Here is a 6,687-nt window from a genome sequence, read left to right as displayed (position 1 = left end):
GGCTCTGCTGCCACTTGCTTTACTTTTTAAAAAGGTTATTTAGTGGCAGTCGGCCTGAGTAATAAGAAGTCATGAAATTCACAGCAGTCTCACCAGAGCAGGTTGAGGCTGAATGGAACAGCTAGCTAATCTCCATATGAAATGCATACAACAAAGGGGAAAATTAGCTGGAAAGAGTAATTGTTTAGAATGAAGTACGGAGAAAGTAAGCACGAGACAGTGAAGGCAGCAGAGCAGGGACATGTCAGCTTTAATATAATGAACTGCTCTGTAAATGTCCCACGAGTTCACGCGCGGAAGTTGTTTTTTTTGCCTAAAGTAATAATAAAAAAAAAAATCTGCAGTCGGTGCTTCGCTGAATTAATTCCATGTTGATTTTCTAAATAGGATCAGATTGAGGAGTTGCAGAAAAATACAGACTCTAAGCCGGAGCCTGGAGTATTTCAATCAAAAAGCTGATTCAAGTCTATAAAAGGCTTTAAATTTTAATTCCATAAGCAGCTCCTTGTCGTGGGAATTACTTTATCTTAACATTTTTATCACATAAGAGTAAATAAATCAGACGGAAATTCTTACAGAGAATTACTTAAACAACACAATGTCAATGAAATAGCATCCGAAAGCCGACACAAGTCGAACAAGTCTGTGACCTAAGGCGCGTCGGGGGTTGCTCAAAGCATGAACAACAGAGCACAAATATGTAAACACAAAACAAAGGCAAGGTGCACAAGGTCAGACTTTAGATACGAGGTGACTTTGGAATCCGTGACATGGCCTCAGGCTGGTTTCAGAGTAATTTGCATTCTTTTCTCAAACAGTCCTGGAACAAAACAATGGCAAACAGCACTGCCCTGCTCCACTCCGAGCTGCAGCAGCAGCAGCAGCCAGCAGCCAGCAGCCAGCAGCGGCCTTCTGCTGCTGAAGCTGCATTGTCATGGACACGGTATGAGGCTGGTTGGAAACAGAGCTGATTGTTATGGTAACATCTGTTTGTTTGGAGATGAGGCGTAAATGTAGGTGTGGCTAATTGCACTGTGTTTCTCGTAGGTCACCGCCAGTGCGCATAAACTCAATGGCTTGTTATTCAGAGCCCAAGGGCGCTGAGGAGATAACGTCGGCCCGGCTTGGGCTAACAAACACTGCTCATGTCCCAGACTGGTATTGAAGCTTCAGGGCAAAAAAAAAAAAAAAAAAAGATGCTCCAATCCCTCCACATTCCAGAGTTGGGGGGCTTTACTCGCCCTTCCAACCGACTGTGTTTAAATAGTCTTAATCAGATCTATGTGTCGGACTGTTGAGGGCAGGGCTGGATCTGCATTGTTGCCTTAAACAATGAGCGGCTTTATGGCAGCGGTGAGAGGTGACACCTGTAAGGCGCTTTTTTCACACCCAGCAAACAAGGTTTTAGGAAGTCAGTTAGTGAACAAACTTTATGTAGGTGGCATTTTCAAAACAGGAGCTGCATAGTGTTCTCCAGACAGAAAAAAAGGCTACAAGAAAAGACAATTTGCAAAAGTATGGATGCACTCTAAACCAAAAAAAAATAAAAAATTCATCTATTCAAAAGTATCGTCTCAGTGTAAAGCTAAAGTGATTACAGCAAAATGCAGTTTTAATTGGAAGCGATTTACCTCAATATAATCTCTCATTAGGTTAATTTGTTGCCATTCTTTCAGTTTAAAATCTTCTGGTTATTGCGAAAATCTCTAATTCGGCTCCATCTGCAAAATGAAGCCGGTTATTTGGCTTCTGTTATGGCATTTCAAACTGACTGATCTGATCGTTGCAGGATATGAAAGATGCTTTATCTCTAATTGTTTTGCAAGAGATTCACTTAAGATATCTTGCAAACATTAAGCAATCAGACAAGTTTAAAAAGAAATCAACCGGCGTCTGACAGATGATTTTTTTTTTATATAAATGCGGATAAGAAGCTAGCAGAAGTTGAGGCCAAAAAAACGATGAAGCAGCGTTGCCACAGAGCGACTCAATACAATCAATAAATCCAGCAAATAAATGCAAGAGTACCGTCAGTGGATGCTGTGTGTCTGTTTTTGTGAGTGACTGTCACCAATTGGGACCCGAACAAGGACTGTGAGCAGTAGTGCATTCAGCAATCTGACACTCCCTCAGAACACACACACACAAAAAAACAAGTCCTATTTCATGTTGGAGACGAGCAGAAATTCATAGAAGGTTCCTGAGCTATAGATGTTTTTTTCCCTTTACTGCAAACCAGCTTCACTGGAGATGACTGCATGTTATTTTGGATACTCATATTTATTTCACGCTAAACTGAGATATATTGAAAGAGGGCTCCATCACCAGAGGCTCCTGATTCAGGGCAGATAATAAAACTAATAAAACTTGCCAACAAGACGAGGTATTAAGACAGCGGTACTTAGTTTGAAATGAATCTATCAGGAAATAATACCTTCGATTTATTGCTGTACCCCATAATAGGTGTAGCTTTTATGAATAGAACAGCACTAAAGTTAACACGTCAGTGATCAAGGTCTCAGAAGTTAAAACCAGCACACATATAGAAGCATCAGCGACTTTTAAGCTGCAGGCATTTTTGTACATTATTATTTCTTCCACATATAAAGCCGCAATTTTCAATATTTTGATAATAACAGTGCCTCAAATGACTATGTATAATGTGACAAATTGCTTGTAGCAAACAACCCGCTGATAATTATCTCCCAATGCTGCAGTTCCCCTCAGCTCTTAAGTGTCTTTCAGCTTTTTGCGATTTCATGATGCACAAATTTACTGTTTTGTTTAACTCACACAGCTCTCATAAAGTTGTTTTCAGCAGGCTGATGTTTTTTTTTTCCTTCTTCTTTTTAATAGCAAAAACTGCTCTAGTAAACCCACTGTACATTACCTAGCCAGCGTTTAACAGCAAATAGAGAAAGTTAGCGATTAGCTAGTGAATGTAGTGGCGCGTGTAACAGCTAAAAAGCCAGATTCTTCACGAAGGAGGTGGTGGAGCCCCAAAATGGAGCTAAAAGAAGGGAAAATGTTGCAAACAGTGACTCCACATGGGATTATTACTGCAGTTTTGCTTTAAAATTTGGAAGGTAATGTCCTTCTAAATAGCTTTTAATTTAGTTAGTTCAATGTTTTCATGAGGCTTGTTTAGATCATATTTAAATATGTATTTAGATTTTGGATATAGACCCGGTTAGATCTCACATCCTCGTTTCAGCTAATATTAAACACATCTATAAATGTCAAGATAACCGAGTACCTCAGGCGTTCGGTGACATGTGGAACCCTCCTGAGATTTCCTCCACACTTACAGAGATCTAAGGGGAATTTTTAAGGCGCCATTATGTAAAACGCTTTTCTCTGTTCATGGGATCTGTAAAGCAAAACTCCTTGTCTTCTCGTAAACGCTGCAACTTTAATTTCTCGTGATCAGATTTGTCATCAAAGGTGATCTCTCGGCGCTTGTGTGACGTCTCGACTGCGAGATTGCTCATTTACTGTGGTTCTGCGTGTGGCATTTATCGGAGCTGTGTCAATAAATAAAGCTCTCTCTGTGAGATTTAAATGAATAAACTCTCAAACTCTATAACCCTTGTTTGGTGACACATTTTTCAAGCAGCCGAATGCAAGCAGGATTATTGTAATGTATGTAAAGCTCAGACAAGAGAACATACAGGCCTCGGTGGCTAAAAGCAGGACTTCTTGTTCTTCTACATTGTACAAATTTCTATGAAATCCCAGCACCCTGCTGGACTACAAATGGCACAAGCTGATTCTGTTGTTGCGGACGAACAAAAAAATGTTCATCTCCTATATTTGATTACGTTGTCGTCTCTTTGATATTCTCGACATGCCCTTTTCACTCCAATATATCAGGAGATTGTATCTCACTTCGCCTGGTATCTACCCCTTCTGCTTTAAAGATTAACTGGCGAACAGAATGTCAACCTGCTTTCACCACTGTAAAAGAAAAAAAGAAAAGGGAAGGAAGAAAAAGTCAGCAGCAAATGATAGTGTGCAGACAAATTATTTCAATAACTGTGCCTTTGAAATCCCTACATGGAGATGAGTGGGAACTTTTTTTAATTCTCATAACAGAATTGCCATAACATGACTTATCTTTTGTTTCAGAGTTAATTTCATGGAACATTTGGGTGTTGCGCGTCATTATGAGAAAGTGGCGGAAGATGTTCTCCCGAAAATATTCACTGCCATATTAAAAGGGGATAACAAGAACGTGCCATTTGTGTTTATTTTGGGTTGTTGTTCAAAGCGTCAGCCTGCAGCGAGCAGCATTTAAGAAGTGCCGGTTCCAGCGGCAACCAGCCGCCATTAACTGACAAACCAACAAATAGTTTCAGGCTTAGGTGAGAAATAAACAATACTGACAGCTGACAGATGCCTGAGTTGTAGCAGACCGGTCTACATCTTCATGAATAATTTCTCTGCCTTTCATGTTGCCAATGAATTACATTTATGCATTCACAGCCAGGTAATTTGGGAAAACAGACATAACCGGCAGCCAAGCCTGCCAGACTGGGTCGAATATATCACACAGCAAACAGCTGCATGCGCTGCAGAATGCAGGCGGAGACAGACTGTGAACATTTCACCTGTGATACATCTGAACTCTATTTTGTCCCCCTCAGCCCTCCGTGCGTAATTGATTCTCCCTCACATGTTTTGCCCACAATCAGATTGCTTTCCATACGTTGACATCCGAATTTCACTTGAATCAGTGTTTTCAGCTAATACTTGGTGTGCTTGTGATAATAACACGGCAAATATAGAAATGTTTTCCTCTGAATCTTCTCCTTTGATTAAGACTCTACTAACTTTGAAGTCGTGATGTGAATATTGGCCTTCATCTAAATGGTAGATAAAGCAAATAGAAAAGTCTGTGTAATTCCCCTCTTCCTGTTATATGGTCTTTAAATATTTTTTTCCTGCAGACACTTCTTCAACTTATTCAACACACTGAGGAATTGACTCTTCTGCTAATACTTATGAAAACTGCATCGGGTTCTCTGTAGCATCTTTCCATCAGGCTGCAGGCCTGCGGGAATCGCTCCCTTTCACCGAGCACAATGGTTTCACAAGGAATTTGTCTCGGTGAATTTGCGCCGACATGCAAGACAGTTCCACAATACAGGATTAACCGAGGATAGAAACCACACGCGTGATGACGAGACATGCTTTATGACAGTCAACTATGGAAAATGTATTTACATGGTCAAAACTGCGCATAGCATGAGGTCAGTGGTTAAACATGCACCCTAGATGGCCGATTATGTCAGATGTTTTTTTTTTTTTTTTTTAATGCCAGACTGTTGTGTTTTTGAAAGCTTCAAATCTGACATCTTAGGTGTGCTAAAAGTGCATTTCAGCAAATAAATTGCATTCAAAACCACTTTTAGAGTAATTACAGGTGGGGGGGGGGGACTATAATGGTGTTTTTATGCAGGAAGGTAGTACCGTGGATTTCAGCCTTCACTCCGTGCGACTGTGCTGCCATAAATAGATGTGACAATGCAATCTTAAAGAATATGCAAAACCGTAAAAGACAAGGAAAGAATGCATTATTAAGCAGCAGTCATAACGTCTGTGCATTTACATGCTTTGGACTTCTGAGGGCATCCAGAAGCAAAAAAAAAAACTCAGTGAATTAAAGATGCCATCAGTATTTTTATATTACCATGAACCAAACGACTCCATGTCTTGTGAAAAAGTGCTTATAGTCATGAACCCACAGAGAATTATCCCTTGAGTTCCCTCTCAGCATTTCAGCTTCTGTCTCTCAGCTGCTTTACTCTCCCTGAAAGCAGGCAGCATTTAATGCAGCATTTGGCAGCTGGGAGGTCAGGCTAAAAGGACTGTCAGCATTGGACTCCAAGCAAAATGCTAGTGCCGCACTGCAACTGGTGCAAGTGTAAATATGCAACAGGTTGCCAACAGGTTCACCACATCAACTAAAAATGGTGGTAATCCTGTAGTTTTAGTGTTGTTTGCAGCTTGTTGCACTGATTTTCTCACATTTCTAGATTATTCATGATACTAGCTCCCAGTTTATGATAGCCAAGGTCAGGAGAGTAGAAGGTATAATGAGCTTTTGTCAACTATCAGTCCAAATGAAGCTGCGCACAACTGGTAGATACATGCATAGGACTGCCAACAAAACCACTAAGGAGCACAGCTATACGGCAACATAAGACGTGCGATTTGTCCTCGTCGTTTGTTTTGCTCGAGCTGCCATCAAAAAGCAGTTTGCATCGATCAGCTTTAATATAAAGCATAGATGGCATGAGCAGCTCAAACAAAGAGATCCATTCTCCTTTTCTTTGGTGTAAATGTGAAGATTAGTTGGGGGGAAAAGTTAGGCTCTACTGAGAACAATGAAATCGATAAAACACAGACTCCTCACAGAAAGAGAGGTAACTCTGCATCGACTACAGGCTGCTCACACACTCAATCAGATTAACTAATGAAGCAATTATCGATCCAAAGTGGGGATGCTGGCTGGCGCAGGACTAGCCATTAAGTGGATCTTCCCCTCCCTTGGCCATACTGCAAATGTCAGGGTCACTGTGTTCGCTTCTTGACACAGTTTACTGAAGCCCAATCTGTAGGAGCCTAATCACTCGTCTGCCTCCCACGAGTGGTTCTGGAGGGAACATCACCTCAACGGGATGG

Source organism: Stegastes partitus, unplaced genomic scaffold, assembly GCF_000690725.1.
Source record: "Stegastes partitus isolate 25-593 unplaced genomic scaffold, Stegastes_partitus-1.0.2 Scaffold747, whole genome shotgun sequence".
Classification (NCBI taxonomy): domain Eukaryota; kingdom Metazoa; phylum Chordata; class Actinopteri; family Pomacentridae; genus Stegastes; species Stegastes partitus.
The sequence above is the reverse complement of the archived record's forward strand: the minus strand, read 5'-3'. Positions refer to the sequence as shown.